General features: G+C 36.2%; 1 long non-coding RNA gene across 2 annotated transcripts; it reads left to right on the top strand.

Annotated features, from left to right (window-relative positions):
* The first annotated feature begins 5,071 nt into the window (after positions 1 to 5,071).
* Positions 5,072 to 6,513, top strand: LOC135149213 (uncharacterized). Of its 2 annotated transcripts, XR_010287461.1 has the most exons (4): positions 5,072 to 5,259; positions 5,510 to 5,571; positions 5,758 to 6,037; positions 6,502 to 6,513. It is a non-coding gene; the product is annotated as an uncharacterized LOC135149213 (long non-coding RNA). The 2 variants fall into 2 exon arrangements; XR_010287460.1 differs by lacking the exon at positions 6,502 to 6,513 and having other exon boundaries at positions 5,758 to 6,453.
* The last annotated feature ends 378 nt before the right edge of the window (positions 6,514 to 6,891 follow it).

Below are 6,891 nucleotides of genomic sequence, written 5' to 3'. Positions count from 1 at the left end.
TTTGTACCAACTATGGATCTATCTTTTGGTCTTGGTACTAGGGTCCATACTTTGTTTCTCTCAAACTCATTTAGCTCCTCCTGCATTGCTTGAATCCAGTCAGCATCTTGAAGAGCTTCCTCCACCTTTTTAGGTTCTGATTGTGACAGAAAGCAATGATGTAGACACTCATTTGCTGTAGCTGTCCTTGTTTGCACACCTGCTTCTGGATTTCCAATTATCAAATCAGGTGTGTGAGATTTTGTCCACTTCCTAGCATGTGGAAGTTGACCATTTTCATCATTGGATCCTCCCCCTTGATCCATGCTCTCTTGACTCTGTTGATCATTCTCTGTAGCTCCCCCTAAATTTGTGCTATCAGAGTTTGAATCAGTATTCTCTGATGAGTTTGAGTCAGCATTCTCTGATGAGTTTGAGTCTTGGGTAGAGTCTGAAACATTCTGATGCTCCCCCTCAACATTTGCTTCATCATCATGAACTTGTGAATTTTCACCAGAGTTTGCTGTATTTTGCTCACAGTCAGAGTTTGACTGTTCATCAGAGTTTGTCGAATCAGAGAATATTTCTTCATTTTCAAAATGCAGTTCTTCATGATCATCCATATCTGCTAAACCCATGATTCTCTTGTCATCAAATGACACATGTATGGATTCCATGATCACCTTGGTTCTTAGATTGTAGACTCTGAAGGCCTTTGTTGTCAGAGGATAACCTACAAAAATGTCTTCATCAGCTTTTAAATCAAACTTGGTAAGCTGTTCTGGATGAGTCTTCAATACAAAGCATTTGCACCCAAATATATGAAAGTACTTCAGATTTGGCTTCTTTTTCTTCACCATCTCATATGGGGTCTTGCCATGCTTATTAATCAGTGTTGCATTTTGAGTGAAACAAGCTGTTTGAACAGCTTCTGCCCAGAAATAAGTAGGTAATTTAGCTTCATCAAGCATAGTTCTGGCAGCTTCTATTAGAGTCCTGTTTTTCCTTTCAACTACACCATTTTGTTGTGGTGTACCAGGTGCAGAGAATTGTTGCACTACACCTCTTTCTTTGCAGAACTCTTCCATTGTTGAATTTCTGAACTCAGTTCCATTATCACTTCTAATGATCTTCACTTTGTCTTCTGATCCATGATCCAGTTGCTTCACATGATCCATCAGATGTAAAGCTGTTTCATCTTTAGAGTGAAGAAAATATACCCAAGTGTATCTGGTATACTCATCAACAATGACAAGAGCATATTTCTTCCTTGCAATGGATGGTACATTAACTGGTCCAAATAGATCAACATGTAGAAGATAATATTGCTTCTTTATTGAGAATTCAGTCTTACTTTTGAAGGATGTCTTTCTCTGCTTGGCCTTTTGACATGAATCACATAGGCCATCTGAAGTGAGTAGTGATTCAGGGAGTCCTCTCACAAGCTTTTTCTTTATAAGCTCATTTATGGAGTTGAAATTGAGATGTGAGAGCTTCTTATGCCACTTCAAACTTTCTTCTGCAGAGATTCTTGTAGATAAGCAAATTGCTTTTCCTTCAGAGTTTGTAGGCAAGTGGATTTCATAAATATTTCCATGTCTGTGAGCAATCACTGCCACTTTGCCTGTTGACTTGCTTACTATCTCACTGTGTTCTTCATAGAAATCAACATGATATCCTCTGTCACAGATCTGACTGACAGAGAGTAAATTGTGTTTTAGCCCTTGAACAAGAGCTACATTTGATATGATGATATTTCCAAGATTGATGTTGCCATATCCCAGAGCCCTTCCTATGTTGCCATCTCCATAAGAAACACTTGGGCCAGCTTTCTCCACAAACTCTGACAGCAGGGCCTTATTTCCAGTCATGTGTCCTGAACATCCACTGTCCAAGACTAGAATATTCTTCCTGTTGCCCTGCAATCACAAAGACCACTAATTGTTAGTTTTAAGGACCCAGACTTGCTTGGATCCCTTGGCCTTATTAAGTTTGTTAGCTTTTGCAGCGGAATTATTATTATTATCAGAGTTTGAGCTAACAGACTTTGTAACAGAGTTTGTACTAGAAACAGAGTTTGTACTTGCAGAGTTTTTATTAACCTTTTTCAAAGAAGGTTTCAATTGATAATAATCATAATACAAACTATGATATTCTTTGCAAGTATAAATAGAATGCCATAAACTACCACAATGAAAACATGGATCTTGTGGTTTATATCTAATACTACTTTTTCTAACTCCAGACTTTGTAGGTAAGGAGTTAATGTCCTTGTTCTTCCTGCAAAAATTAGCAAGATGATTAGTATTTCCACAGTTATGGCATGTCTTCCTAGGTGCATTTGGAATAGGCATGTAGTTATTACTCTTGTCTATTCCAATCTTGCCATTTCTATTTTTCCTAGGCTCCTTGTTTTTGTCATCAGACTTTACCTCTTTAAGCTTATGTTTAAGCTGTTTCTGAGTCATCAGTCCTATGTTAACCTGTTTGGGCTTATCAGATTTTAAATTGTTGTTAATCTCTGATTCTGGTCTACTCTGTTTAGACTTAGAGGATTCAGCAACAAATTTAACAGGTTAAACCTTAGGTTTTTGAGTTTTAACAAACTCTGTTTTTGATGACTCAGCTTCTGAGTTATCAGTGTAACCTAGTCCCTTCTTCCAGTTTCCACTACCTAAGATATCCTGAGTAGTTTTGCCTGAATTAGTCCATGTCTTAATAATATCCCTTTCCTTAGCAAGTTCTGATTGAAGAGATGCATACCTCTTTAATAATTCATCCTTGACAATGACAGCATCATCTCTTTCTTTCTGAACTTCTAACATCTGAACTAATTCTTTTTCTAGATAATCATTCCTTTTCTTTACACTTAGAGTTTCAGATTTTAATCTTTCATTCTCTAAAGTCTGATCTCTAAAGCTGATATGCAAAGTTTTAAGGAACAATCTTAACTCAGTTATATCTTCAGTATCAAAGGCAAGAGTAGAATGAGGTACCTTTGCAGTAGATTCAGAGTTGTTGTCAGTGTTTGCCATCAGAGCATAATTGACTTCTTCTTCTGAATCAGATGTATCTGTCCAGTTTCCCTTCTTGGTGATAATGGCTTTTTCCTTTTCTTTCTTGGCTTTCTTGCATTCAGATGCAAAGTGACCCTTTTCACCACAGTTGAAGCAGGTGTACTTGTCAGCTTTTCCAGCTTTCCCTTCCTTGCTCTCATTCTTCCTAAAGTTCTTCTTATCATAAACTCTGTCAGAGTTTCTGTCTTTCCTTGAAAAGCTTTTGCCTTTGTTGAACTTTTTGTAGGCCAACTTCTTGAAGCTTTTCACCATCAATGCTGCTAACTGCATCATCTCATCATCACTTTCTTCAGAGTCTGAGGGAACATCAGAGTTTGAGTCATCAGAGTTTGATGACTCAATGTCAGACTTTGTGACATGAGCTTTTCCTTTGCTCTTAGCAGCTTCCTCTTGAACTTTCAGAGCAACAGACTTTGATTTTCCTCCATGACGTTTGCTCCTCTGCTCCATCTCAAGTTCATGAGTCTTCAGTCTTCCATAAACATCATCAAGAGACATTTCTCCAAGATCAAGATTGTCTCTTATTGTAGTGACTTTCAAATCCCATTTTTCAGGAAGAGCCAGAAGGAATTTGAGGTTTGAGTCTTCAAGATCATATTCCTTGTTCACCAGAGATAAGTCATTCAACAGTTTGACAAATCTGTCATACAGATCTGTCAAAGACTCACCAGATTTTGAGTCAAAGTGCTCATACTCCTGTGTAAGGATTGTTTTTCTGTTTTTCTTTATGGCCTGAGTTCCCTGACATCTGGTTTCCAGAGCATCCCAGATTTGTTTAGCAGTTTTGCACCCAATCACCCTATTAGACATTGCATTATCAAGGGCACTGTGCAGAAGGTGTTTCACCTTAGAGTCTTTACCTATTGACAAGATGTCCTCAGGGGTGTAATCTTTCTTTTCTTTTGGAACCATCTTCTGAGGTTCATCTGCAAGCCCAACAGAGAGCTTGGTGGGCATATGTGGTCCATCATAGATCCTGTCAAGGTATTCTGGATCAACAGAGTCTAAGAATATGATCATTCTTTCTTTCCAGACTGGATATTCAGATGCCTTAAGGATTGGAACTCTAAAAGATGAAGCTTGTGATTTTTCAGACATGATTGTGATTAAGATCTCACTGTAGTTATCTTAACAGAGCTGGCTCTGATACCACTTGTTAGGTCCTATGAACTCATTATATAAGTTAATATAGTGAACACAATCAATAAAGCAGAATGACAATATAAGAGATTGAAAGCAGTAAACTCTTATTCACAAAGCTTGAATGGTTACAAAAACTCTCTCAGTGATTTATATGTTATCACTAAGAGCTGCTAGGGTTCTTAACAATGTACTCGATAACTTAACTCATATAGAGTAACCCTATTCTGTGTTTATATAGACACAGTTACAAAATCAATCTCTGATTTGATATCCTATAAATCAGCTATGTATTCTATCAATCAAAGATTGCTACTGTTTTCTGTTTAGTTTCCATAGTCAGCAAATCACTCCTCCGCTTCTATCCTTCCTTGAAGTATATCCGCTTCTGAGCTCTTTCCACGTGTAAACTCTGACGAGTCTTGACTATGTAAACTCTGATCAGACTTTATCAAACTCTGGTCAGACTTTATTAAACTCTGATCAGCTTCCAGCTTAAACTCTGATCACTCCTGTTCTAAAACAAACTTTAAGAACATTAGTAATCATCAATTATATCTAACAAGAGATATTAAAGAAAAGGAGGAATGACAACAAACAACCAATAAGTAATTGATGAATAACTATTAAACCTGGAAGAAGAAGATTAAAGGTGGATGATTAATCTCTCAAGTCTCAATCTCCCTTACTCTGTTTTGTTGTATTTTTTCCCGAGATGATATTCAGTTCTGCAGACTAAAACAAAACCCCTTTTTCACAAAATCAGCTAGCTATGTTTATGCATGTACATGAGTATCATATATATTATATTAAAACCTATAAAATCTAGTGGGGTCCAGTGCCCCCACCAGTTTCTATATACCTCCGCCACTGGTAATCAGTCTACATCGTGCTTTCAAATTTCAAAATTACTATGAAATGATATCTCGATTTCAAGATCTTTTTACTTATTCGATGATTCTCAATCTTTGTTTTTCTTCATAGCTTGGAAATCGCTATGTGTGGTGAAGTTTCGGAGAAGTCGCCTAGGGCTTTTTGGGCTTTCCGGCGACTTGGTTATCAGGTGATTTTTTCTCATACAGTTCCTGGCAATTGAATATACTGTGGTTGAAGGAACTTTTTGTCATTGTTCCATTGATACATGTTTGGGTGTAATGGATTCTATCATTTTGTGTTGTGTGATATTGATAATGTCCAATCGAATCATGTTTGAGTTTAATTTTGTATATTCTGCTATTGTTTTCACTCGAATTTCTATTCGCTTAAATGTTTATATAATAATGTTCATGTGATAGAAAATTGTTGATTTGCAGGCCTGGTCATCAATATCAGGCATCACAGAGCTTCATATTTTGTATAAAATCAATAATCCAGTGTATTGTTGTTCTATACTATCTAATTTACACATTATTATTTGCCAACTATCTAATTGTTTTTTTTTATGTTTCCGGTAGTTGTTTTTTGTTATGCATGTGTCCTGATCATGCTAGGACATCTAAATGTTTTATCTAATTAGTGTAGAGGTGCTATTGTGCTAACTAATTACGCCCTATGATTACAGAAACTGCAGCCATGATTCTAGGCGCTGGCATTAAACTCATCAGTTTTCAGTATGTTTATTCTTCATTTCAAAATTCATATCACCATTACTGCTTTCATTCATATGTATTTGTATCCTTCGAACGATGGAGAAATGTAATTTCTGCCCTTCCATAATTTTCTTCTATCATTCTCTTTCAAGTCTACAAAAATGCTTCAGCTATGTTAATGGATATCAAATTCAAGTTCCAGTCTCTTTCCTGTCAGACTTTACTATCGGAAGAATGAAGGATTCTCCAATGGTATATCTTTTACATATCCTAGTTTATATACAACCTTTACTATCTGCTTACACTTCTGATCATTGCTATTTGTAAAAATGAAGCTCATGCCTTGGGAATTGGTTTTGCTTTAAAATCCAATGTTACATCTGACCATTCATCTACATTGTCACACAAGAAAAGTTAATTTTTTTTCCGGTTGCACTATACCTTTCTTTAATAAAATCGGGCTTTAAAAAAAATACAATAAAAGTAGGCAAAATGGAACCTGATTTTTAATACCTGTGTTTATCAGTGTCTTAGCTACTTCATGTGTTCCCCATTTCTTCTTCACAGGCTGTTTTAAATTTTAAATTTGGTCGCAATACTTATGGGTATCTTACGCCATCATAGAGAAGGCTGCGTTGTGTTGACCTGTCTGGTATGAATATAATGTAGGGTATTATTTGTGCAGACTTTACATGTGGTGTTTTCTCAAAATCTAGGTCCAAGACCTCATGTATCACTTTCAAGGCTTATAAATAGGACATACACAGGAAATGCGAGAGTCGCAGGCATTTGGGAAAGGAGGTAAGTACAAAGCATGTTAACAATACATGGATCAAACTGATTTTATAAGTTTTTTGTATGACTTACTGGTACTTGGATACTCTAGGCAAATTATATGAATTTTTATTAATGGATATAAAATGCAATCTTAGAAAATGAATAAATAATAACCTATGCACATGATTGATTATTGAACCCATAATTTCGCATAGAAGAACTGGTGGAATGTTACTAAGATCTAATGCATTATTTTGTAGTTTCTAGGGAAGAGAAAGACAAAAAACCGATTGCCACTAGGAGGCATGTATTGTTTATTTTTTTCCTAA

The sequence above is a fragment of the Daucus carota genome, chromosome 9, assembly GCF_001625215.2.
Source record: "Daucus carota subsp. sativus chromosome 9, DH1 v3.0, whole genome shotgun sequence".
Lineage (NCBI taxonomy): Eukaryota > Viridiplantae > Streptophyta > Magnoliopsida > Apiales > Apiaceae > Daucus > Daucus carota.
This window is presented reverse-complemented; position numbering and strand designations above follow the sequence as displayed.